Raw genomic sequence first — 26,643 nt, forward strand, 5'->3', positions numbered from 1 at the left:
AGGAGAATGTATTTTCTTTCACAATAAAATTGTCACCTGACAAATTCTTCCTCTGTTGCTGTCATTTGACATTTACTTGTACACCGAAGGATTACTGCACAGCAGAAAAAGCACAGTTATTGTGACTATATAAAATTAACTTTTTATATCCCCCAAATCACAAATTCCTACAGATCAAAGCTCTGACTACCGAATAAAAAGTAAAATTCAGACATGATCATAAAACTAAACTCTTTAAAGTTCTTATGAAATTTGCGGTTAATAAAAGTCACAAGAAATAATCCCCTGCATATAAAAATCTATTGATCTACATTTTAATGAAAACTGAGCATTTCCTAGCAAAAGTAGTCTTTTAAAAGCATGTGAAAAGAAATTCACCTCAGAAACAGGTCTGGAGTTCTGAAAACTCTTCTGTCTTTTAAAACATAAATCCTCAGAAATTCTTCAGAGACCTAGAATTTGTAGACATACTTTATTCTTCCCATTCCTACCCCTTATCTCTCCTTTTTGATTCTAATTTACAGCATTTGTCAAGCCCAGATAGGATGAAAGTAATGTAAACAGGCAGCTATGGGCAGATTTTGTTGTAAAAATAGAAACTAAAGGCTTGAAGCTGTGTCTGAATCTCGTTTGCTCGGCAGTGACGTAGATGTTCAGACAGGACAAACTTTTGCTGGAAGGTATGGCTAGAAATAAAAATGTTTCCAAAGAGAAAGTAACAAAATGGCGTCTCTTTCTATGTGAGCCCACGGTTGAGATGGATCTTTTCCTCAGTTAATCAGACTTAAATTGAGTTCCCTAATCTCTAGATGAGACACATTTAAAGTCCTGGTTATAAGCTGGAGCAAAACCCCTCACTATGAATATGAACTGATCCATCTTGTAATTAAGCAGTCAGAAGAATTTAAAGGCAGTTCAGCTAGTAGTTGGTGAAAGGAAGAACTTGAGGATTATAAAGGCACATTCCTTGGTCCAGGGCCCATCACTGTCACTGCTACCTCACCCTCAATAAGACAGCTGTCCTGTTCTGTGTTCTAGCACCTTTGCAGTCTTCCTCATGGCAATAACTTTTTAAACCCATTTTTACTGGGATAAAAACTGGTTCAGAGAACTGATCTGTCAAGCAGTTTTAGGGGCATCCTTGGCTGAAAGAAGTTACGAATTATAAAAAATGAATAATGATATCACGCTTCAAGGGGGAGAAGACCATTCTTTTCAACTGAAAATGTATGTGATCCATAATTTTAAGAACTAGAAAGCTGAAAAATGATGAATGTTGACAGAAGAAAGGAGAAGTGGTATCAGAGGTTGATGTCAGATTAAGGCAGCAGAGTCAGAGGACGTGACCAAAAATTCACATTATCTAGATAGACAACACACTGAACCAGCCTGGTGGAGAGGCGGAAGTTGATTGAGAAATGGAGACTGCTTCTCCTGCCAGCCTGTGAGCTCTATAAGTGATCTGAAACAAGCCTGCTCACCTAACACTGCCTTGCCAGCCTTTTAGAAGGCGTACTCATCTTTTTATGAGCATTAAAATCTTATATCCTTTTTTAAATATAGAATTGTGTACAAATGCAGGTATTTCTTTATTTTGGAAATATAAAATAAGATACTAAATATAGTGTTTCCAACTATACTCAGGGTGCTTTGCCCTTCTATAAAAGCCTTCTAAAATCTAACAGTCAATAGTGTGTCCTTCCAGATGATTACAGATGCTAATTTAATTAGCTGCTATGTCACTGTGTGCTACCAGGAAATGTAGGTTGGTTGGAAATTATCAACTGTAGCTTCCGGTTGGGGAGCCAGTGCCACAGATGCTGGTTCCGCTGCCACAGTGCTGCCAGAATTCCCATTGCACCAAAAAACAAGTCTGTTGCCACCACATACCCACTTTTAAAACCCCCATCTCCTTCCTGTTGCTTTGAGGATGAATTCCAAATTTCACGCACCATAAACAACCCTTCACAGTTGACTCCAACCTGCCACTTCCGTCTCACCTCCCATCATCAGCATCTTTCTCACAAAATCTGGGCTGCAACTAAAATGACCCTCCCTTTCCATTCATCACTTCACCTGTACACTCTACTATTTCGACCAGGAATAAAATAGCCTTCTTTATTTCTTGTGGCAAAACACATGCTCAAAGTTCCTCCCTTTTGTGGTGAGACCCAGAACTACTCCAAGCAAAAATAGTTACCCTGCCCTCTACCTCCACATATCTATCTGTAGCATAGCTACAGAGCTGAAACTAGCCTTCACATATCCTGAGGTTCGGAGTTTAGGCTCTTCTCATTTACTATGTACAAAGCATTGTGCTAGATACATTGAAATGCAATATAATTATGTTTGATTGTGGAGATCAGAAAGAACTTACGCAAAGACTTGGTGTTTGACGTGAGCCGTGAAGCTTGAATAAAACTATTTACCGAGAGCTGGGTTAAGGGACTGAAGAAGGGTGTTTGGGGAAAGTGGATTCCTCTCATTGGCCTGGAGTGTGGGAAAGCTGGGGCGATAGGGTAGCAAACTTTGTTTAAGTTCTTCCTCTCGACCGTGGTCGTGCATTCCTGACTGAGAAATTTATGTCTCATTTCCATAGCAACCAGAAACCAGAGCAAGGAAATGTCAGGATCAGAGCTGCCCTAAATTCAGTAAAAGGTCCCTATGAAACTTTCAGGGATTAAGAAATTATCTATGCTGACTCTAAAAAGCAGAAGAAATAACATGAGCACTGATTTATATTGCTTGATTCAAATTAGTTTGTAGTTAACAAGAACGGCTGTCTCCAAATGATTCCACAAGCTTCAGCAGAGAGTATTAAGAAGAAAATTAAAATTTCTTAAACTGTACTACTTGGCCATTAAGAGATAGATAAAATAACATATGTGCCTGTTTGAATTAAGATAAACAGAGAAGCTGTTGCTATATGATACCAACACAAATTGTGTATTGAGTCAGCATGATTACAAAGTTAGTTAAGCAAAAATGAATTAATCAAACCAATTAACACCAAGTAAGTGAAGCAACGGGTACTGTGAAATTGTTGTTATTCAAATTTTTTGTTTTAATTTTCAACTGCAAACCAAGGTGAAGGAGTCTCTTCAAGCTCATGGTGTTATAAATATGGACAAATCCAAAATAAATTTACCCCTAAATTCCTGCTGTAACTATTGCATCATTAAATTAAATGTATATTCAAAATAATGGTTCCAAGTAATATTTAAATATATTTTCACTATACAGAAGTTAATATGGTAGCTTATTATAATATACTTAAAAGAATAATCCCCTTCTCAAAAGGGCAGTGATTTTTTAACCTAATGGGAAAAACGAATCTTTAGATAGGAAACAATAATTAGGCAGATAGACTCTAGAAGAAACAAATAGAAGCCTGAAAGAATTATGGAGACTTCTCAGAAACCAGAAAACGTTTTAATTTTGCAAGTCTTAAACTGATGATTTCGCTGAAAGCCAGTAAAATACATTTAGTCACAAGGTTGCGGAAAATAATATATTTTTTCATTCAATTAATCACACTTCAAGTCTCGACCAACCTATTTTTAACAGTAACCACAGCTGCTTATGTTCATGATAAATCTAGAAAGAAACCTAGTGCTATGTCAGCTCTTTTGAGTTATAAATATTGGTTTCTGCTATCTACAGGGGAAAAATAATTTTATGAAATCATTGGTGCTAAAGAAGACAAAGCTAAAATTCTACTCATTTTTCCCCTGAATTCCAGGAACATATGTTAATCCTAACTCAGGATTAAACTAGAAAATTTAAAAGTTAGCAAAAAATTTGGCATCGCTTCACCCCCACTGGATTTTCTCTGGTTAAGAAGAGGAAAGTAACCATTAAGGGAGGAATATGCATCTTCTCGAGGCATGACTTAGCAGCCACTGCATGCACCAACGCCATTAACTCGAGAAAGAGTTTGCAGAAAGTATCTAAGGATATGTATGCATTCACACTTAGACCTATAAAACCCGTACAAACAGGCACTAAATCACATACTCAGAAATATAAAGTCACATACAACCGAAATGGCCAAAAATATAAAATTTGATGATTTCTATAAGAGGTCCTTTCAGAACAATGCTTGCAACATTAGTGGGTTCTATCACGCCAGGATCCTAATCAAAATGATTCCCAAACCAACTGTTTAACATGAAATCGTGTAGACACAGCAAGATGGTTGAGAACTGAATGAAAAGTATTGAGTGTATTATGTACACATCACTTAGGGTATGCTGCTATTTTTAGCTATAAACAATATGTGGGAATAATCACAGTGCGGTTCTGGTGTTAATGACCTCTTGTCCAAGGTCAAAAGTCAAGATCTTCACCTGGAAGGAGAGAGTATCATCTCAGTGTGATATCACTTCTTTCCACAGGCTAGGCCTGCCTGCTCTCTGCCTCTTGCTACCTATTTCTACATCCTTCGCTCCTTCACACCAAACTAATCACTTCCTCGTATTAAACCAATATACTGACTGCATGCTTTTACATATGTTTGAATTTGCTCATAGTCTATTTCTTAAAGTGTTTCCCTCTGCCTCAACCAACAATGCTCTTGCTTTCTATTTCTGTTTCTTTTGGTGCTGCCTTTTTCTGCTTCTAATTACAATTAGAAAATCTGCATAAGGCTGGAACCGCAGGAGGCATGACACCCCTGAGTAACTTCCTTGGAATACAAATGCGGTTTGCTAATATCTTCTGTGGTTTGCTATGAGTGTCAAAAGAGGAATTCTGTATTTCTTCATAACTTCAAAATCAGAAAATAAAATAGTAATGGTATCTTTTGAGGGTAAGTGATGGACAAAAACTTTTCTTTTATCATTGTGTCTTGTCTCAAGTCACAGAAGTGGTTGAAGTTAAAATCTATTCCTTAGGATGTACTTTCAAAATTTCATATCCACTATGTATAGGTTACATATTAACATGTTTTCTTCGGGAAACATTTAAAAATATAGGCACTGTATTTGTTAGAAAACATCACTATCTATTCTAGATTCAGTACCAATATATATTTACTGAACAACTATTATTCATTGAGCAACAATAATGTACGTCAACAGGAAGTTATACAAAAAAACACAAGATAAGATCTGTGCCCTTATGAAGTTGGTAATGTGTTTATGAAGATAAGAAAGAGCGTCACACAAAGATAACAACATGAATACCAAATGAGGTTTATCCAGCCTTGTATCTACTTAGCACTTTACAAAGTACTCTCATATCCATTAGCATATTTAATTCTCACACATTAACCTTGTAAGATGGGCAACTCTATATTAAAAAAGAAAAGACTATAGTTCATAGGGGTGGAATTAGTTGCTCAAAGACATAATTAATAACAGCAAAGTTGGAATTGTTGTTTAAGTTCTTTCTTTGCTAAATATGGAGTTTTTTCACTACATCACTCTATCAGTTAGGGTCTAGTCAGGAAAAGATAGATGATGCCAGGAAGTTCCATAGAAGGAATTTGACTTGTGAAAACTAATTAAAATTACTAATTACAAGAGCTTGAAGGCCAAACATGGAAAAGCAAGCCATGTCAAAGATTAGCAACAGCCAATATCCCCTTTAGGTCTGGAAAGACATAGAGATGGTGTGGTGATATTGCCACAGCCCAGTGGCCCAGCCCAGGGCCCCCTGGAGAGAACTAGCCCTTTGTGAGAGATGCCTGATAGGGCTGAGACCATAACCAGTGGGCTTCCTGGAGAAAGCTAGAATCCTAGAGAAGTCACCTGAAGCATGTGAGACAGAATGCAGAGGGAATAAAAAGAAAGACAGACATTGGAACCAAAGAAAGAACACTTAGTAAGTTTACTTGCAGGCAGTAAACCTGATACAACACAAGAAAACATTCTAGGGACTGAGTCTTGGTAAGAAAAGTCCCTTTTTGTAGCTGGGAAACACAAATAACCTCAACCCATATTGAGTGCAATGGATTGAATGGTGATTCTGGGGTAATTGATTAGGCATTTGTATCAACCCTGGGCTGACCATTGTGGTCTTTCCAGGAAGTGATCCTTGCTGTAAATTTGAGATTATGGCTATGGTGCCCCATTTGTCCTCTCTGTGAGTGTGAGATGCCAGATTCAAGATGATGGTGCTTCAGTAGCTCTTTTAGCAGAAGAAAGATCGTCTCCAAGATCAACAGGCCAGACAAGTAGATCAGGTTTTGTACCTGGCTTCCTCCTTCCTCTCACTCTCCAGTTTCCCTCCAGTTCCTTCCATTGGCCTAACGTGGAGGGAAGACATTTGGCAAGGGAGACTGGCAAACATACTGGGAAAGGCCAGCTCTTTGAGTACAGAAGACAGCAGAGAAAAGGAAGAATATGGATCTGAGAATGAATAGGAAAATAGCCAGCCCAATTTCATTGGAATTGAAAAAAAAAATCGGGACAATTGGAGTTTAGAGGAAGAAAAGGTCATTTTGTGCTAAGATAATCAGGAGTGATTTTATGGTAAAGATGATCTTTGATGTAGGTCTTGAATACATTTTAAAACATGGAGAGCAAAGGGGCAGATATGGTAGGAAAGTAAAAGTAATAAGAGTTGCAGAGTCCAAGAAAAGAAATGTCTGAAGATAATGACTTAAGCAGTTGGCAGAAATGTTGGAAGCAACTGGGAAAGGAGATTGAGAGTACATTGGGGAGAGGCTCAAAGTACAAACCAAGGTGCACATGTTAAACCCATTTGATGTGCGAGGCCAATAATAGGAAATCTGGAAGGAGAATGAGACAATGCAAGTGATGTGAAGCCCAAGCAAATGTGTCAGATTAACAAAAGTTTGAGTTGCTGATCGGTTTTAACTACTCACATCTCCTGAAATTATCCACCCGTCCCTCTCCACACAGCCAGGACCCCAATCCAAACCACCATCACTTATCACGTGGGGGACTGTGTTATATTTCTAAGCAGTCTCCCCACATATCCTCTTACATGCCACCTACATCCTATTCCACAGAGCAGTCAATATGATCTTATAAAATTTTCACTGAATCTGGTCTTTCCTCTGCTTAAAATGCTTCACTGCTTCCCTATTGCATTTAAGAGCAGTCTTTAACATGCCCTACCACGCTCCCCATGAGGCGATCCTGCCTCCCTCGCCACCTCTTCTCCATCCACATTTTCTCTTGTTCTTTCTGCTCTAGCCACGCCAGAGTTCCTTTAGTTCCTCAACTAGGTATGTGACTCAATACCACTGTTCCCTTTACCAGGAACACTTTCCTCCTTCCCTCGTCTTCCACTTGACCCAGGAAATTAATTCCTCTAACTTCAGGTCAAAAGCTATTTCTCCAGGAATGCCTTCCTTGACTAACCAGACTAGATAAATTCTCCCAGTTGTACGCTTTTATACTACCTTTAAATGTTATTACAATTGAAATTGCATAATATATGAAGAGGCATGACAGAAAAGGAAGAGTCAAAAATAACCCCTAGAATTCTAACTCGCATAGTAATTGAGTGGTAGGAAGGACAGAGAAGGAGGAAGAGATTTGAGAAGGAAGATCAGGAATTGAGGATTTGGACATGCGGAGTTTGAGGGGCCTTTATGACAAGCAGAGGAGATTATCAGATAAGAGCTTGGTTGTCCTGGTCTGGGACACAGAGAAGAAATCACATCAGGAGTCCTTATGACTTTGTAATGTCTAAGCCAGTCATACCCAAGCTGAGCCTCACCCATCTTCCACCAGAGCCTACACGGTCCTCAAGCTATGTCATGAGTTCTCTTGCCACTTATATTTTCTTCCTAGGGGATCTCTTCCCTTCTCCTGGATTTAAACTTTATAAAGATAATCCTAAATTTCATACTCCAGCCTGATTTCTCCTCTGGGCACCAGAACCTGGAGGGAGTGATAGCATCTTGAAACACATTAAGTAGAAGGGAGAATATTCTAGGAATGTGGTGGGGAATTTTAAGCCAAAGAGGAAAATAAAAACTAAGATAACAAAAATAATTGTAGATTGTGTACATTATAAGTTATCATTTACATACTTCTAAATTGGGATAAATGTTATATGAAAAATTAAAAAGAGAGAGAATTAAAAAATGGAAACCTACATTTTTTAGGTTCATCAGAGTGCCAAGGAAGATCTTTCTGAAATTAAATTTAACCTGAGAGATAAGAAAGAGTAGATTTCTAAGAGTGATATGTTTGGACAAAGGTAAGAAGGGAGAGCCAGGCGAAAAATAAATATATTTCAGACAGAAATACAATATGTATAAAGGTTCCAAGGTGAGAAAACTCTTGGTAGGCTTGAGGGACTGAAAAAGTTCTTGTGCTTGAAGGAAACTGGCACATAGTGAGGTTAGAGATGTAGGTGGGAATAAAATGATGAAGGTCTCTCAAGTTCACCATTACCTCTAAGCCCACTCATAGCTTGGTCTGGAAGGTCTCTCACCATCTACTTCCATCTTCCTCTATAAGTCAATCTCCTATCACTTCACCCCACACATCCAGTGCCATAGCTCTACATCTCTTCTTTCTCTCTGCTGGAATGTCCTCTTTTCTTACCTCGCCTTTCTCTACCTTGTAGTCTTTCACTCAACTTTCATGCACAAAACCCAATAGTAAGCAGAGGCTGTTGCTCCATCCTCCGATGCCTGTAGGATACTTTGTTCATAGCTCTACAGTTTTTATTCCTTGCTGCAGTATTTATATAATTTACCCTTTCTTTGCTACTAGAATATGTTATCCTCTAGTTTCTTATTTAACCGTATCTTATTTATCTTTGTATCCTCAGTGCTTAGTCTTGGCAAATAACCAATAAAAGTTCCTTGAGGAATAGACAGATTTGTAGACAAGAGATAAATATTAGTGGGCTAAAATATTATTTGCTTAGGTAGATTTAAATTATATGGATTACATCAAAAAAGAATAATGATAATCAAATCCATGTTTTGAAATCTCTGCATAAGAACCGAGGTAATTTGTTCTTTTCTGAGCTGAAAGAATCTTGTGCTTTTTGTTGATCAGTGTGTTAAGGAAGATAATGACACTTTTAAACCAAGCTGAGTCTGTGAAACAGCATAAACATCTTCTCTTGCCTCCATTGATTCCTGCTTTCCATTCACTATTTCACATAGTCATTCCCATACCTTGATTATTTGGATGATATTCAACAAAGAGGGAGAGTTGATGTGGTGGAGTAGACAGAGCAGAGCATAGAGACAAAAGGCAAGTGCCAGCCCGGTTTAACAGCTTCCTCTGTCCTTGGCAAACGATGTAAAAAAGCAATGGCTTTCACCACCATCTAGTCCTACCTAAATACTAGCATTAGCAGATATCCTTTTTTTTCCATAACATTTTGACCCTCTACAGGTGACAGATAGAGCTACCAAGTGCCCTGGCCATTGAAAAGGGGAGTATCCGTAGAGGTCATTCTGGATGGAACTCAGAAAAATGGGAGGGCATAAGCCAACAACAATTCTATTGAAACGATCATGCCAGGCAGCCATGAAAGAGGAGCTACATGAGTCCTTAATACAGTTAACATGCAGGCTTTAGGGTGGCAACAGGAGTGTCTGCAGCCATTGACTGGGTTCACATATACTCATTCCCTGGTGTTGGTCACAGACAACACTGGGCCCTCCCTCAATGCTGACCTGACTTTCCCAGTGGGCCCCTAGGTGTTGTCCCTGAACTCAATTCCCACTCACCTCTTCCAAAGCCAAATCCCATCCAACTCTCTTTGCTACTCTCAGCCAGGGCACACTCAACTCTTCTAGCAAATCGGACTCTTGGGATTTTTTCCTACTCCCTTTCCAATACATCATTATGAATAAACTGTATATCCTGCCTCCTTCAGGGATCTTCCTTTTTTATTCTCAAGAGCATTTCTTCTCGCAGCAAAATCAGGCTCTTACAGACATGATTTTGACTAATCCCTTCTCTTGCATTGCAGGTACAACAATCACAATTTAACTCAAGGTAAAGTGGAAGCCTCTTTGCTCAGAGAAGAGTCATGTGCAAATGCAGAAGAGAAAAGCACAAGGATTAATAGATAACATTTCAAAAGCCTATCTCCCTGTGTATGTAAGTTCTCAGCCTTATTTACCTATTCTCAAAATGGAGATAATATCTGTCTTCTCTGCTTCATGGGACTGTTTTGACAAAATAATGCATGAAAATATGTAAGTGGAGTCTCATCTTAGGCAGGGCTTTGGTGCCTAAAAAGCAAGGTAAAAATCCTATATGGTAAGAAAAAAAAAAATTTACCCTTAAAAATTTCTTAAATTGTCAATAAGGAATAGCATACAAGATTTTGTGCCTAAAACCCTGTGCCATCATTCTTAGGCACACTAAATGCTGTGAACCACTCAGCTAGATAGAAAAAAGTAATCTATATGAAGATTTTCAAGCATACAACCCACTTCATATTTAAGAAAACTATCAAATGTTAAGTTTGATAGTTAAAAACTATCAAACTGTAAATGTTCTCTTTTGCCTACAAGGTCTAGTCCATCCGGGTTAATAATAAGTCATTATAACATCAATAGATTGGGGGGAGTGTAAAAATTAATGAAAAGAGCAACAGAGTCCCTTGCTTTCTATCGTGGCCACAAATACCAGGGAGACACCATTGCAAAGCCTTAAAGCGGTGTGTCAAAGGAGTCGGCTCACACAATGTCGCTGTGTCATGACATAGAGCCCAGTGGCCCATCAGAAGATGTTACTGCTCCTCTAAAAGAGCCCAAACCAAGGCTCTCTGCTCACAGACTCTGCCGTCAAGATCCAGTCCTCTCACCCTGGGCTGCACCTCTCACTATGCAAAGACACTGGCCCCCAACCTTTCACAACTTCTTCCTCTTCAGATCTAAATTCTTTTAGACTCAGACACCAACAACTCACTTCTCACTTCAATGCCAGACCAATGGTGACACCTCATAGGAGCAACTACCAGTGTGGACACAGTTGGCAGGCATTTTCTCTAATCACAACCATCCGATACATTAAGACCTACGGAGTTTTCTGGTGCCATTTACCTGGAATATTTTGGATGAGTGTAGAAAAGCTGGAGGCAAAACCTTCCTAGAAATTCTACTTTAAAGCACTAGCTAAACTTTTCAAAACGGGAATTTCCTCTTTCCATATCAGTGGGAAAATATGGAAATGCATGCCCCACATTTAGCAATCACTGCCCCTCTATTGTGCTATGTAAACAAAGATCCATCATCTACAAACCAGTGCTTTCATTTCGTCTTAAATGGCACTAAAACCTGCTCACTGCAGATCTGGTGGCCATTAGGAATATAGATCTCCAAACTCTCATAGCTCTAAATTTCACCTTAGCCAGTATAGGATGGATGCGGGCTCTGAATAGCAAGAAATACTACTCTTGCCTTCCCAAAAGTTAATGGCTAAGGGTTTAGGGCCAGGGATGAGAGGAGTGGATGTTGCTATAAAGAGGCAAAGAGATCTTTGCGATAGTGGAACTGTTCTGTGTCTTGATTGTAGTGGTGGTCACACAAATCTATACATGTGATAAAATTGCGTAGAGCTTTACATACAATTGAGTGCATGTAAAACTAGTGAAATCTGAATAAGTTCTTTGAATTGGACTAAGGTCAATTTTCTCGTTCTGACATTGTCTGTAGTATGTGAGCTATTACCATGAGGGTAACTGGATCAAGGATGCATGGGAGCTAAATCTTAAATCCTAAAGGCCTTTATTTTTGCCAGTTAGTGGTCACAGTTTACCATTCAAATTAATTTCTACAATATCAAAACCTGTATGAACACCTTTTCATTTTATCAACAGAAAAGCTTTAGGATTTATCTCTTCTTTCATTTTATATAAAGGTATATAAAATGATGAATCTGATAGATTTATAACCTTTAAACTATATGTATGAGTGATTTTTAGTCTATCAATATCTATTCCCAGGCGTTCTCAAAGTGTGGTTTCTGGACCATCACCTTTAGGGATCTTGTTAGAAATGCAAATTATCTGTCCCTTGCCAGACCTACTCTTGGGGCCTTGGAAAGGCAGGGAATCTGTGTTTTAACAACAAACCCTCCAGATGATTTTGACGCGTGTTGAGTTTGAGAACCACTGCTCTTTACCACCATTGCTGTGACATTTGGCAAACATTTACGTTAAAAAAGAGAAAACAAGCAAATATGTGCAATTTTAATGTCTGGTGTAATGCCCTCCTGTTGCACCTCCCTCCATAGTATATGAACTCCTGGTACTCCCTAAAGACCCGGGCCCATCATGCCAGGTCATAGAGCTCCAATTTGCTAATTCCAAAACAATTCCTAGAAGCTCTGTCAAGAATATTGAATGTAAACAAAGTCTGATTCACTGACATCCAATTCTGTTAAATTAATGCTTGAAAACTGTTGTCTTGGTGATAGGAAGTATTTTTCACACCCTTACGTTATAATTCCCACAGTAAATATTAATTGATTACACTTTTCCATATATCTGTTTGACTCTAGAATTTCTAAAGAAGAAATGTTGGTTGACAAGACTAACAGAGTACTCTGATATGGATAATTCAGATCAAATAAATAATCTCAAAGTCATTGCTGTTTAACCTAGAGTTAAGCACATGATCTTCCATTTGTTTATTTTGAGAACAGTAGATTTTCTTCTTAATTATACTTTTTAAAGGCTGGTATCAGTGAGTTCACAGTGCCAGGATGAGTATAGTTAGCCTGGAACATTCTGAGTGATGTTAATAAGAAAAGACAGTATTAAAATTGGCTACAACTAATCCCCAAAATATATTTCTAATTTTCATTTTAGCCAGTGTCCTGCAATGGGAAGTCACCAAGCCATTGGCTTCAATCCACCTCCACGTTCATTCCAGATGGGTAACTTCTCACTTGACACCACCTAGGTTGATGTAACTTACGTGCATAAGTGAAAGGGCAGTGAAACTCTCTGATCAGATAATCATACTACATAATCCCAGGTGCTTTAAAGTTAATTACTTAAAATCAAATATATGTAGACTGGTAACATGTAAGCCCTTAAAATGTGGGGCTTTCAGAGAAGAAATGGAATAACATCAGCTGGGGGCACAGACTCATCTCTGTAGTTACTAATATTCAAATAGGTAAGAGTAATACTGTATTTCACATGTAATCTCAAGACATCTCAACAGAACACGAATAATAACTCATATTTACAAAATTCACACCTGAGAACTCTGAATTGAGAAACACTTCCACTCTTTGGAGATAATTGCCTGTAATGTTAAATAAATTTATTTTATACCATCACTTTCAAGGCAAACATTAGAATAAAGCAGTAAAGAATGCGAACCGAAATTTCACCTGGTGAAGGTGTTCTCCAAAATGGTGACAGCCTTCAGGTAAATAGTGAGAACTGCGCTTACTCTTCGCCCCCCCCCCCCAAAAGAACTTCTTTTAATTTTTTTATTTCAAAATCAATATATGTTCACTGAGAAAAAAACTCAAAAAATAAAATTGAGCAAAAAATAAATGCCTATAAAACCCCCAAAAGGGGAAAATAAGAATGATCTTGCTAAATCTTTCTCAGTTATACTTCACCTGTGGAAAGATATTATGTCATGAGAGATGTCATACCGGATAGCAATTTAGAAAAGTGCAGTTTTTATTACAATAAAATTACTTTTCTGCAAAGCACCACAGCAAAACAAATACAGGAACTCAAATAAAATGATAAAAATAATATGAGGCCACTGTTCCCTGTTACCTATAACAGCAGGAATTTGTGTTTGTTCTGAGAAAGTAATTATGGGCAATGAAGGAAGTGCGATTGGAGTATGCGCCTTCCTTTATTCTTTCAAAGGATACCTACTCAGTGCCTATGAAGTGCTGAGAACATAGCAGTGACCAAGACACAAAATCCCTGCCCTCAGGGATCTTACCAGCTACTAGGTGAGACCAGAGGTAGATTTGCCCTGAAACTAAGGAAGCAGAGCTTCAGGGCCCCTCATTTGCCTGAATCTTTCCAAGAGACCTAGTATCTAATTTGGTACTCAGAATTTTGAAGTCTTTTCTTTAAAAGGATCACTAAAATTGTGTAAGCTTCAGACCTAAACAAAACCTGGCTTCATCTCTAAATCAGACGTTAGTGAGCAAGATATAAACAAGATAATTTCAAGTGCCCATAAGCACTAGGCAGGAAATAGAAGTTGACTTGATAGAGAGTGGCGGCTATGCTAAAAGGGGAGAGCAGGGAAGAACTCAGAAGCTGAGACCTAAATGAAAATGCCTCAGAGGGATTTGGAAGAGCAACGACTAAAAGTTTTTAAATCTTGCTTCTCATTGAATTTATTTACATACTTAACATATATTAGATAGATAAAATTTATTGTTGCAGTAGAATGATGTTAAATTTAGAGATTAATTCTAACTTTGCAGAAGTTAAGCAAGGCTCATATGTTGTTTTTCATGGGTGTGTTCAATAAACTCACAAAAAGAGATCCTTTTTATGACTTCCAGACTTTGCAATGAATATATTGGTGTTTGTTCCATTTGTTTTTTGGGTTTTTTTTTTAAAGATTGGCACCTGGGCTAACAACTGTTGCCAATCATTTTTTTTCTTTCTTTCTTTTTCTGCTTTATCTCCCCAACCGCCCCCTCCCCATACACATTTGTATATCTTAGCTGCGGGTCCCTCTAGTTGTGGGATGTGGGACGCCACCTCAACGTGGCCTGACGAGCGGTGCCATATCCGCGCCCAGGATCCGAACCCTGGGCTGCTGCAGCGAAGAGCAAGAACTTAACTACTCGGCCACGGAGCCGGCCCCGTTCCATTTGTTTTTATTCTAATGTCTCATGACTCTTCTCCTAGAAACATTTGAATATTTAAAAACTAATACAAATACCTACATATATTTATATTTATACAAATATATATTTATAGACAATATTTTAGCAAACAGTGAACTAAATCATTCTGAATTAAAACACAATGTGTGTATTTGTATGTGTATGTGTGTCTAGTTCTGGCTTTATAATGGTTTTCATTATTCATTATTATCTATTATAAAATAAATTTAAAAATTTGTATTGAAAGTAAAGGGGAAAATTAATGTTCATAAAATCTTTAAATTACTTTTATGTCTTCTACTGTAAATGGAATAATTAGGAAGTAAGAAATGGTTAGGTTCTAAATACCATTTTTTAGCTTTAAAGTAATATAAAAATATTAAGTGTGGTAGTTTATATTCATACTCACCAAGTAGCATTTTTTTATATCTTTTCATATTAAGAATTAGAGGCACCTTACTATAAGATCTATAAATTCGTGGTCTTTTTTCACTCCGAAGCTTTTGCTTGGTGTAAAATGCGTACACTACTACAGCTATACTTCTCTGAGCTCTGAGTCCGTAAGTAAACACTTATAAAGATATTTCTTACCTAATGTTAACTTCAAATCAACACATCTCGAGCCAAGATCTATTTGGAACATTTCTAGCTTGCTAAAATTAATTTAAAATAGCTTCCATCAGACTCACATCTAACTTCATAACTGTGATTTCCTTTGCAATAATGGGAAGCATATTGATGCTGCAATGATGGCTCCAAGAGTCGAAGAGGAGAAAAAACAAAAAGAGGAACAGAAGAAGAAAGACAAAAAGTCACAGGAAAAAAGGAGAGAAGGAAGAGTGGATATGGAGATTAAACTCCATAGGAAAGAAACAGCTCAGGATTGAGGAGGCATTGACTCTCAGACTTTGCCTTTTCTTGTCTTGGTGAGCTGGACCTCTACTCATTGTTTATTGTAGTAGTCAACTCCATTGCTGGTGCCTCAAATTCACCCCTGTGGTCAATGGCAGTCCCGCGTTTTTTTATTTCCTTCCATTCTACACACCAGCTAATTTTCCACAGACTCAGCTTACAAAGCAACCATGTCCCCAATCCACAATCCCACATCTGGACTCCTCCAGGTCTTTGAGAATTTCCAGGTCATGAAATCCTGTCTGACCCCTGATAGTCAATTCTACACTCTGGATTTTAGTTAAAAGAGCATTTACATTTTTTCATGAGTACCAATGTTGACATTACATTTCTTCAAATGCAATTACTATATGTTGGAAAAGCTTGGTAGAATACAGTGTCTCTATCACATAAACAAGAGTGCAACAGAATCACTCCCTCATCATCAGATCCACCTAGTCTCCGTATAAGAATGGAGACTCTTTACCGTATAAGAATCCTAATTACCATAATATTTTATATCATAATTCTAAATAGTCCATATAAAATTATATATACATATAAATATTAATAATTTTATATATACAATAATTATATATGCATATATATTAGTTGAATGTGTCAAGTCTGTTTGAAGTTGAAGTGTTGGTAACTGGATATTATCGATCTGAGGGCTCAGAGAAACAAAGTAGTAGAGTACCAAACAGAAAAAATTAAAAGAAATTTGTTAAAAAGAAATTTGTTAATGGTTGTTAAGAAGAATTTAGTGTTAATGGTACAAGGAGAGTGATTAAAAAAACAGGAAATAATCAATTTAGTAAGTTAGAGTTGAATGAGCTTTTTGACCTTAGGAAAAATGCATCCTGAACAAAGATAATATCTGAGATTAAAAGCTACAAAAAGTTGATTTGCTTCATGCCATAAGAATCAGATCTTTGTTGGCCCCCAGCTTCTTGCTATTCAAGGTGTAGTCTACAGACCAGCTTACCAGCAGCACCTGGGAGCTTGTTAGGAATGAGGAATCTTAGGCTCCATTACACACCTACTGGATCAGAACTGGTATTTTAACAGGACTCCCAAGTTATTTATATGGACATTAAAGTTTGAGAAGCACCGCTTGATCCTACAATCTCAATGATAAACAAACCTGCACATACATTGATGGGTCATGAATGTATTTGAATAAATAACAATTATTATGACTTTTCATAACTGAGATCTGCCAAATTATTGATTTCTGGTAGCCACTGAACAGAAATTATTTTTATAACATAATTTAGAAACACTGTTAAAAATACGTAATTCGATGGACTTGATATTACATAATAAGTAGACCACGTGAGGTAACAAACGTCATTTCTGAGCTAATGTGCATATATAAAACCTAGAGCACAGAAAGACAGTAGGAAAAATAAAACTTTTGTTTCAAAAACAAATTCTAAATCTTGATAAGAAACTGCTGATGTTAATAGCAAAGATGCTGACATTTTCACATACAAAAGTGAGTTCTCAGCTCCCAAAGACACCTATGAACATATGACAACATAATTATTATACACTTAAATGTCAAAAGTTAGCTTTTTTTCTTCCTAGAACAGAGATTATCTGACTGCCCAGAACTATTTATGATGTACTGGACAGTGGCTGCATCAGTTCCAAACCCAGTTCTTCTGGACTCCTTCCCGGATGATTCCATATGTTCTGGTAGATTTCACTGGGACTTTCCCTCATTTTTTTTCTTATTCTTGTATAAATAATCTCTAAAAGCTATTAATCTACTCAGGGCTCAAAATGTTAAGGGAAAGCCAATAGAAATAAAAAGCCAATACAGTGAAATGGTGTCGCTGCTATGGAAAACAGTATAGCAGTTCCTCAAAAAATTAAAAATAGAATTACCATGTGATCGAGCAATTCCACTTCTGGATTTATACTCAAAAGAATTGAAAGCAGGGTTTTGAAGAGATATTTATAGACCCACGTTCATAGCATGATTATTCACATTAGGCCAAAAAGTGGTAGTAACGCAAGTGTCCATCAACAGGTGAGTGGATAAACAAAATGCAACATATAATACAATGGAATATATTCAAGCTTAAAAAGGAAGGAATTTCCGACATGTTACAACATGGATGAACCAAGAGGACATTATGCTAAGTGAAATAAGCCAGCCACAAAAAGACTAATACTGTATGATTCCACTAATAGGAGGTAACCAGCATAGTCAAATTCTTAGAGACAGAAAGTAAAAGGACGAAGGGGCCGGCTCTGTGACCCAGTGGTTAAGTTCACGCGCTCTGCTGTGGCGGCCCAGGGTTTGGATCCTGGGCATGGACATGGCACCGCTCCTCAGGCCATGTTGAGGAGGCGTCCCACATCCCACAGCTAGAAGGACCTGCAACTAAGATACACAACTGTGTACGGGGGGTGGGGGTTGGGGAGATAAAGTAGAAAAAAAAAAAAGATTGGCAAGAGTTGTTAGCCCAGGTGCCAATCATTAAAAAAAAAAAAAGAAAGAAAGTAAAAGGATGGTTTTCAGGGGCTGAGGGGAGAAGGAAATGAAGAATTATTGTTTAATAAGTACAGAGCTTCAGTTTTGCAAGATGAAGAAAGTTCTGGAGATTGCTTTCATGACAATGTGAATTGGCTTAACACTACTGAACTTTACACCTAAACATAGTTCAAATGGTAAATTTTATGTGTATTTTACCACAATTAAAAATTTTTAAAGGGAAAAAATACAAAGACATAAAACTCAGGTGTTTATTGTAGCATTCTTCATAATGGTAAAACACTAGAAATAAAATGAAATTCCATCACTAGGTGAATGGCTGAATACCTTATGATATATCCACACCATAGGGAAAAAATGAAGATATTAACTTAAGTTAAATCAGTTGATTTGGAATGAATTCCACAAAGTATAACTCAGTGAGGAAAATAAGAGGAAGAAAATTGTGCATATATGATCACATTTTGAAAAGCAACCTATCAACAGATTTAAGAATAAAATAGTAATCACACTAGTGACTGACACTATTGAATATTCAATATATACTAGGTACTTTTCTAAGCATGTAGGATGAACTGATTCACTTAATCTCCACAACTTCTCTGTTAACCTCACTTTCAAAGTAAGGAAACTGAGCCACTGAGAAGTTAGCAAGCTTCTCCAAGGTCACACAGCAAGTGCCAGCACAAGGTGCAAATTCAAGAAGTTGATCTCCAGAAGCCTATCCTTCAATGTGTGGATGTGTCTCCAAATGCATGATTCCAGATGAAATACGCGGAAGGACACATAATCCATTGATGATGTGAATTATACTCAGTAGAGACAGGAATGCTAATGTGGGTGAAAGGGAGAAGAAATACAGAGGGTGGAGCAAAGAAAAAAGAGGAGAACCGGAAACATAAATGATGTGCCCATATTTATGCATTTAAGTAACGTCACATGTGTGTAAGGGGAAACATTAAAATCCAAAATAATAAAAATGACTAAAATTTATTCTAGAAATTTTTTTTTGCTTCTTGAAAGTGCAGCAATGTTATTTATGAAAATGAAATTTGAAATTATCAGAAAACATCATAGACCAATTTCTACAACTGCATTTGGTTTGTGTATTTGAATAGTTAACAGATATCAAATATTTTCGACATTTTACATATGCCTTTTATCTTGTTTCAAAAGTCTGAGATTAGTCCTACTACTGTTTCCAAAATAATAGCAAATATACATCCATGATCTATGGAATGATAGTAGGTGTTTGTGGCTGGGAGGCAGAAGGGAAACACACTTGGCAGTCAACAGTACGGAAGATACAAGGTTAAAGAATTTGTACCTTAGATCATTTGTACCTCAACTCATCCCTTAATATGCTGGCATTTATTGCAAATCTCCAAGAGGGACTGAAGTATACATCCCTTTCCAATGTTCTTTGGCTAGAGAACAGTTTTTTTAATGCCATGCCTATTAAACACTGTCCAAAATGTCATTCCACAAAACAGAATCTAGAAGGCAACAACCTACAATATAGGTTTTCTTAACTTTCAAAACTGCCAGAAAACCCTTCTGGAAGGAGGTGATGGAATGGATGAACAGAGAGTACAGAGAGGTTCTGCTTTTTTGTCTTCCCCCTCAATTCACCAAGTCACGTTTTCACATGCAATATTTTATCATGCATGATATATTGATAGCCGAAACTCAAATATGAGCTCAGCCAAATGTTGTATTTATCTTTTGGAAAATAAGGAGTTTGTTCCTATAATAAGTCAATTTATTGACCCTTGGTATTACAGTACCTGATTTTCATGCATGAGCTTAATATTATTTACAAACTGGTCTGTCTAGAGCTATTTTTATGTTAATGTACATTTCATGTCCTTTTACTGTGTCGAAAGTTTTGTTATCAAGCCTTAAATGCCTACTTCAAAGTAAAGAAAAATCCTAAAAAATAAATCAACTAAGACCTCTATAACTGCTCTAGTTCAATCATTACCAATTAGGCAGTCATCGATATTTAAAACTTACATGAAATTTACTCACTAAGTATCTACGTTTAAGACATTTCAGTAAAGGCCATGGAAATCCTAAAGCAGCTAATACCTTATACTTCCCTCAAGGAGTATACAATCTACTAAAGGAAGTAAAGGAAGGAAAATCTACACAGTGACTGAAATATGTTTAAGGAAATAGGAAGAAAAAGGAGGAAAAAAGATATTATATCCTAGTCAAAAATATCATTTCCACTAATGAGGTGCCTTTCTTAGAGGTTTGACAGCCATGCTGGGAGTAGTACTAATGTGTTACAAAATCTTATCTTAAAAGGCTGCTATTGCTGTACTTCCTAAAGCCTACCGCTCACTTTTGACACAGGCATGGATATTCCTGCTCTTTCAACTTCATTAGGTTTTCATGAGGATCTAGTGAGAAACAGATATGAAAGGATTTTGAAGATTTCCCAAACATAATTTTACTATTAGAACTGAAAATTGTGCATCTGTTCCACAATTGTTGGAATCGACAGGGCTCCGTGACAGAGACTCCCACTTGTCCTCCAAAATCTGTCTTCCCTTCTCCTCTGCATGTGGCCACCCAGCCTCATTTGTAGTTAAAGGTATGGCCATGTGTTTAGGTTCTACTCTCAGGCCTAGGTCTCAATTTCAGGGGCATGCCTCGTCTACACTCTCTTCTTAGTGCCAACTGGAATCCTTTGCAATCAACTTTCCCTCATGGAGATGATGACCCTGCCCAAGGTGATGATGGAATACCATAACTGGAACAACATGGATCCCTGAATAACTAACAACGTGGAGCGCAGCTACTCACCCATCTGGAATGATCAACTGTCTGTTATGTGGGAGATAAATAAATGTGAATTATTGAGTTATACGATACAGAAAGAATTCCACTACCTGAGTTTTAGTAGCAGATTTGCCAGTGCCTGACTGGATGATCTCAGACCAGTTGGCATTTCCTGATTTCTGAAATGAGAGCGTCTGGCTAGATCAGTGTTTTAACAACTGTGCTTCACAGAACTCCTCTTCTCACATTTTAAAAATTATTTGAGAGGATGGTTTTGGTGGAAGATGAAAGGATGGAGGCCAGAGGAGGAGACAGGCATAAGAATCACCAGGCTGTTGGTTTGCAGACCCCTCAGTTACTTCCTCATCAGCCAGGGCAACTCTCTGTTTTATGTATTGGACATCCAAAGAAGTCTTTGAACAAACAATTCTGCAATTAACAGTATTTGTCGAAAACCACTGAGCTATAAAACTCTATGATACATTTACTTTCTGCAATTCTATACTTTCAGGTGTTTAAAGTTGTTGCTCAGTAATAATCATAGATTTTTCCCTGAAACTTCTGTGTACTTTTCCTCCCTTGTCCTTTATGATCAGTGACATATATTTCATAAGTGATCTAAGTTAGTCATAGAATCCATGCTTATAAAATGTAATTTCCTTCGTGCAAATTAGCTAGGCTACCCAGGGATCTAAGATACGATCTTGACCTCATTAATATTGTACTTAACCAACTTAGCTAAAAAAGTAGTACGAAATATTTTGATGTACTTAATGAGTTCATCAATATCTGTTTGGTGTCTTTTATGTTTGTTTTGGAAGAATCATGAATGAGTGACAAAATTAATTGTTTCATCATGTATTAATGTCTCTTTGACTCAATACCCTACTCCATGTCTCTTGTAATGGTGTCCATTGTATGTCATTCTGCCATATAGGCAAAGTCTTTCCTTTGACTCACTGGCAATCGAAATCTGATCAATCTGGATACCCAAGATTACTTTAAAGAGGTAACATTTCTTGGTGTCAAATTTCACTCTTCTTACTTATACAATATAACACATTAACTTATGTCTAAGACTCAATATTTAGCATTCATTATACACTTCATAAGTAAAAAATCTTATTTTTAACAATTTCTCAATACTTGTTCTATCTGTAGACATGCCCAATTGTCCTTCAACAAGTCAATTTTTTTAAAATCTAAACCGGCACTGACAACAAAGCTCAATCAAAAATGGCAGCCTAAACTCCCAAAGCACTCCCAGCTAATGCCATAGGATTCAATCCTTAATAACATACTATTTTTTATCAAATAATTATTATAAAAAGTCATGGTAAAACTGCATACAAAAGCAGTGGTGTTTACTCATTTCGTGAATTTGATGTCATGGAATTTCATGTTCTTTAGGACATTAAACATGATTTATATCAGTTGTCATAACTTTCAGCCGCAAGTACCAGAAAAGTCTTTTAACAGTAGATTAATTTAGGGGCTTATTTTCCCAGGAAGCCAGAAGTCTGCAAGTAGTAGCTCTGGCATTGGTTCAGCAGCTCCGTGAGGAGAGGAGCCGCCACCTTGGGCTTCATGGCATTTCCATCCTGATAGCAAGAAGGATGGCTCAGCTCCAGGCATCACATCCACGTTCAACACAGAAGAAGCGGTAGAGGGGTCAGTGAAGTGGTATAAGTCTAATTTATTAGGAAAGCTTAAGCTTCCCCACAAGCCCCCGAGGGGAATTCCGCATAGCCCTCTTTGGGAGAAGAGTGCCAAACGGCCATCTCAGCCCCGCCCAGGAGGTAGCGAGAGGAACGGCTATTTAGGTTTGCTGTTTTGCCCTCCCCAGCCCAACATGTTCTCAAAGCACCTGAAAATGGACATTCTGCCTAATTAATTGAGGTAATTGTGCAGCCATTTAGGTTTTCTAAAATGCAGCTTTATAGATATGTCTTCTTTTTACTGCAAATGTTTCCGTTATTACCACGAAATGTAAACTTTCAGGAACTCTGTAGCAGACAGAATTCTAAGAGATGGCACGGTGCCAGCCCTTAGGGGACACATCCTGTGCCTCGCCCTTCCTGTGTGCGTCAGCGGAACCCTGCACAGCGTGATTAGGTTAGGAATCAGGTGACTGAGGAGATCCAGTGAGATTCTCGGGTGGCTCTGATCGCATCCTGGGAGCCCTTTATAAGGTACTGGGCCCCTCCTGAAGTCAGAGAGTTCCGCGCTCTGATGCGACTACACGTGAGGGAGCTTCTCCACTGCTGGCTTGGAAGAAGGACCCAGTGCGAGATTTCTGACCAGATTGTAAACCGGTAAGTCAGTGGGGTTTGTTTAAGGTGCTAAATTTCTGGGAATTTGTTGTACATCGCTGTAAAACTAATCTAAGCTCTTCTCAACGTTCTCATTGTAGGTCGCTGATCAGACAACCCTGGCGCAAAAGCCCACGTCTTCCAGCACCGGGATGCTCAAGGCCAGCACGTCGCTCTCGGACAAAGATGGGGACACAAGTGTGTCAGGTGAGATGCCAGCTGTCCCCATGGTCCTCGGGGCCAACGACAAGGACGGAATCCCTGGAGACGAATTTAGGGAATTGAAGGAAGCCTCCGAAGACGAAGGCGAGCTCCGGTGTCCGGACGGCTCAGATCTAATGGCAGGTGAAAGGGAAGACGCCTCATTATTTCCTCCTGCAGCCAAAAGACTAAAAAGAAATACCAAAACAGAGAAGGAGACGAAAGAGAAAGTGGATGAAGAGGAGGTTCAAAGGATGAAAATCCTGCTGTCGTCTTTGAGCGAGGAGCAGCAGAATCGTTATGAAATGTATCGCCGGTCAGCTTTCCGGCAAGAAACCATGAGAAGTCTGATCCAGACCATAGCGGGCAGGTCGGTGTCCCAGAACGTGGTCATTGCCATGTCCGGAATGGCCAAGGTCTTCGTCGGGGAGGTGGTAGAAGAGGCCCTGGACGTGTGCGAGAGTTGGGGGGAAACCCCCCCACTCCAACCGAAGCATCTGAGGGAGGCTGTTCGGAGGTTGAACTGCAAGGGGCAAATTCCCAACGTCAAGGGCAAGAAGATCTTATTCTTCTAGGCCAAAGTCAGGAAGGGCCTGTTGGTGAAGGAACGAGTACTGGTTGCAGACTTTCTATGGCCTGAGACCATGCCGTGCCCCTTCTGTATGCCAGGCCACCATGGATTTACCCAGGATTTTAACGTCTTTCTGAAAACTCTGATATTGATTCCACGTAGAAAAGGCCAGCAGCCTGTTTAATACTGGCCTTGACTTAATATCCTGACCTCTTAGGGCCTGTTGAGCATTTCCCTCTTTCTGGTGGTTAGAGGAAGAAAGGCACAGGGCCCTGGGATCCTCTGGTCTGGAAACTACTTTGAAAGAGAAAAAAACCCTTCCAAGGGAGCTGTGATGGTCTCACACTGAAGCTGGAAGTTGCCATGAGCAAGGCTGTTTCTTACACGTGGTTTAGGAAGTTGAAACAACCAGAAATTTTTCACTTGTGATCCTTTACCCTGAAGAATATGGGGATAACAGCAGAAGTGAAGTAGTTTGGCTTTGTCAATATTTAAGGTTATTTTGGCTTTTATTTGTGTGATCATTAAACTGTTTTCCAATTTGCAAAAATAAAAATAAAATCATAAATCCTTTTTGTCTCTAAAATGGCTACAGATGGTCCCAGACTTAGAATGGTTCGACTTAGATTTTTTGAGTTTACAAGGGTGCGAAAGTGATATGCTTTCAGTAAAAACTATACTTCAAATTTTGAATTTCCATCTTTTCCCAGACTAGTGAGATGCAGTACATCCTCTCTCGTGATGCTGGGCAGCAGCAGTTCCCAGTCAGCCCCGCGATCACGGGGGAAAACCACCGATACACTTACAACCATTCTGCACCCATCCAACCGTTCTGTTTTCACTTTCAGTATTCAATAAATCGCATGAGATATTCAACACTGTTATAAAATAGGCTTTGTGTTAGGTGATTCTGCTCAACTGTAGGCTGATGTAAGTGTTCTGAGCATGTTTAAGGTAGGCTGGGTTAAGCTATGATGTTCTGTAGGTTAGGTGTATTAAATGCATTTTCAGTTTATGATATTTTCAACTTACAATGGGTTTATCGGGACATAACCCCGTCATAAGTCTAGGAAGATCTGTATTTTCATTTTCCTTCCCACAGCGTTTTGTCAGTGACTTTTGACCATATTAAAGCAGTAACGTAGTCTTGGAGCCTCATATAAGACTAAAGAAAAACTCGGACCCCCCAAAGCCACTTGGAAAATAACTAAATTACATTATGGTTGTTTGTGCAGTTTCTGTTTGCTATACTGTGTGAAATTGCCAGTGTTTCTATAGGCATCAACATTTATTTCAAAACATTGTCTTAAAATACACTTGATTTTAGTCATTGTACCAAGAATGCCCTTAGAAATGAAAACCTGGGTAAAGCAGCAGGGGAGCGACGCGGGACTGCGCAGGCGTATCAGGACTTGCAAAATTGGTACATATTCTACTTGGGCACGCGTTGTACAAGAGAGCACTTCTTCATTATAAAATAAAGCTCTGAGATTTATTTTCAAGTGGCTATCAACATTCACAGCACAGCTCAGATGTCCATATCACTATTTCGGTCTGTTTAACTCTGCCAGGTGCCCCCCGAAACACAGAGTAAACACAGGCAAAAAGGTATAACAGCCCCCACCGGGCAGCTCTAATGCGGAATGGGTAATTACCGCCATTCTTCTCTTCCTAAAGCCAAAAATACACTCCCACAAAATGTAATTTTGTTTCCTCTTATATTTACTTTTTGCATTTTAATTGGGACCTATCATAGATAGAACCTGTGATTGTTTTGGTGTTTTGGTTATAGTAGGTTTTCAAAGTATAGCAAGAATCAGCAAATTCTATTTCACACCATCATATTCTGTTACACTCTCATTTACCAACTTCCCACATCAACGGTTGTAACGAGCTAGACCAGGAGACAGAGAGATGGAGGTTGCAGGTTCTTGGAAGGCGCTGGGAGGACTGTCTCAGGACATAAAGTGATAGAGACAGGAAGGAAGGAAGATGCAGGGATTCAAATTCTCCCAATCTTTACATGGCTCTCAGCTCATTCCTCTCCCCATGTTCAGTGGGGAAGTCTTGGAAAATGTTTTCTGGGTACACAAGGCATGTTTGTGGCTTTCTGAACAGTGGAAGCAGAGAGAACCTAACCCAAGCGGGTGGAGGTGGGGATCAGAATCTGGCAGGGAGCAGTGATGGTGTCAGTTGGATGCACAGCTGACAAGGTCTTCTGGCTCCTGTAGCACTCATGCATTCAGAGGAGCCCTTTCTAGATTTCAATACTCATATGTCCCCTCTCCTTGAAATTGATCTTCCGGTAAATTTCCCTGAAAAAAGTTTTTATGCCAGCACTTCTTTTCCTTCATAACTGCCCTCTTTCTTCTTGGCAAAAGAAAGGCATGCCTCTTATTCTGATATTATTATGATGCAGTTGTCTGGGCTGTAAAAACTTGCTGGCATACCAAACAATGGCATGATTTACAATCCTGCTTTCAGGAAAGACTTTAGAGGCCAAAGGATAGTAAACTCTTGGAAGGGCTTCAGGTCTTTCCAAATTATACATGCAGTTTTATTAAAGACACAATATGGCAT

The 26,643-nt window shown here is 38.5% G+C and overlaps 1 long non-coding RNA gene and 1 pseudogene across 2 annotated transcripts in view; one reads left to right on the forward strand and one right to left on the reverse strand.

Moving 5' to 3' along the window:
• Positions 1-26,643, reverse strand: part of LOC106828671 (uncharacterized) — a 158,437-nt gene that overhangs the window by 66,929 nt on the left and 64,865 nt on the right. The gene's annotated exons all lie outside the window — the stretch shown is intronic.
• On the forward strand, positions 22,779-25,845 carry LOC106828670 (transcription initiation factor TFIID subunit 11 pseudogene; annotated as a pseudogene).

This window comes from Equus asinus, chromosome 10 (genome assembly GCF_041296235.1).
Source record: "Equus asinus isolate D_3611 breed Donkey chromosome 10, EquAss-T2T_v2, whole genome shotgun sequence".
Taxonomy (NCBI): Eukaryota; Metazoa; Chordata; class Mammalia; order Perissodactyla; family Equidae; genus Equus; species Equus asinus.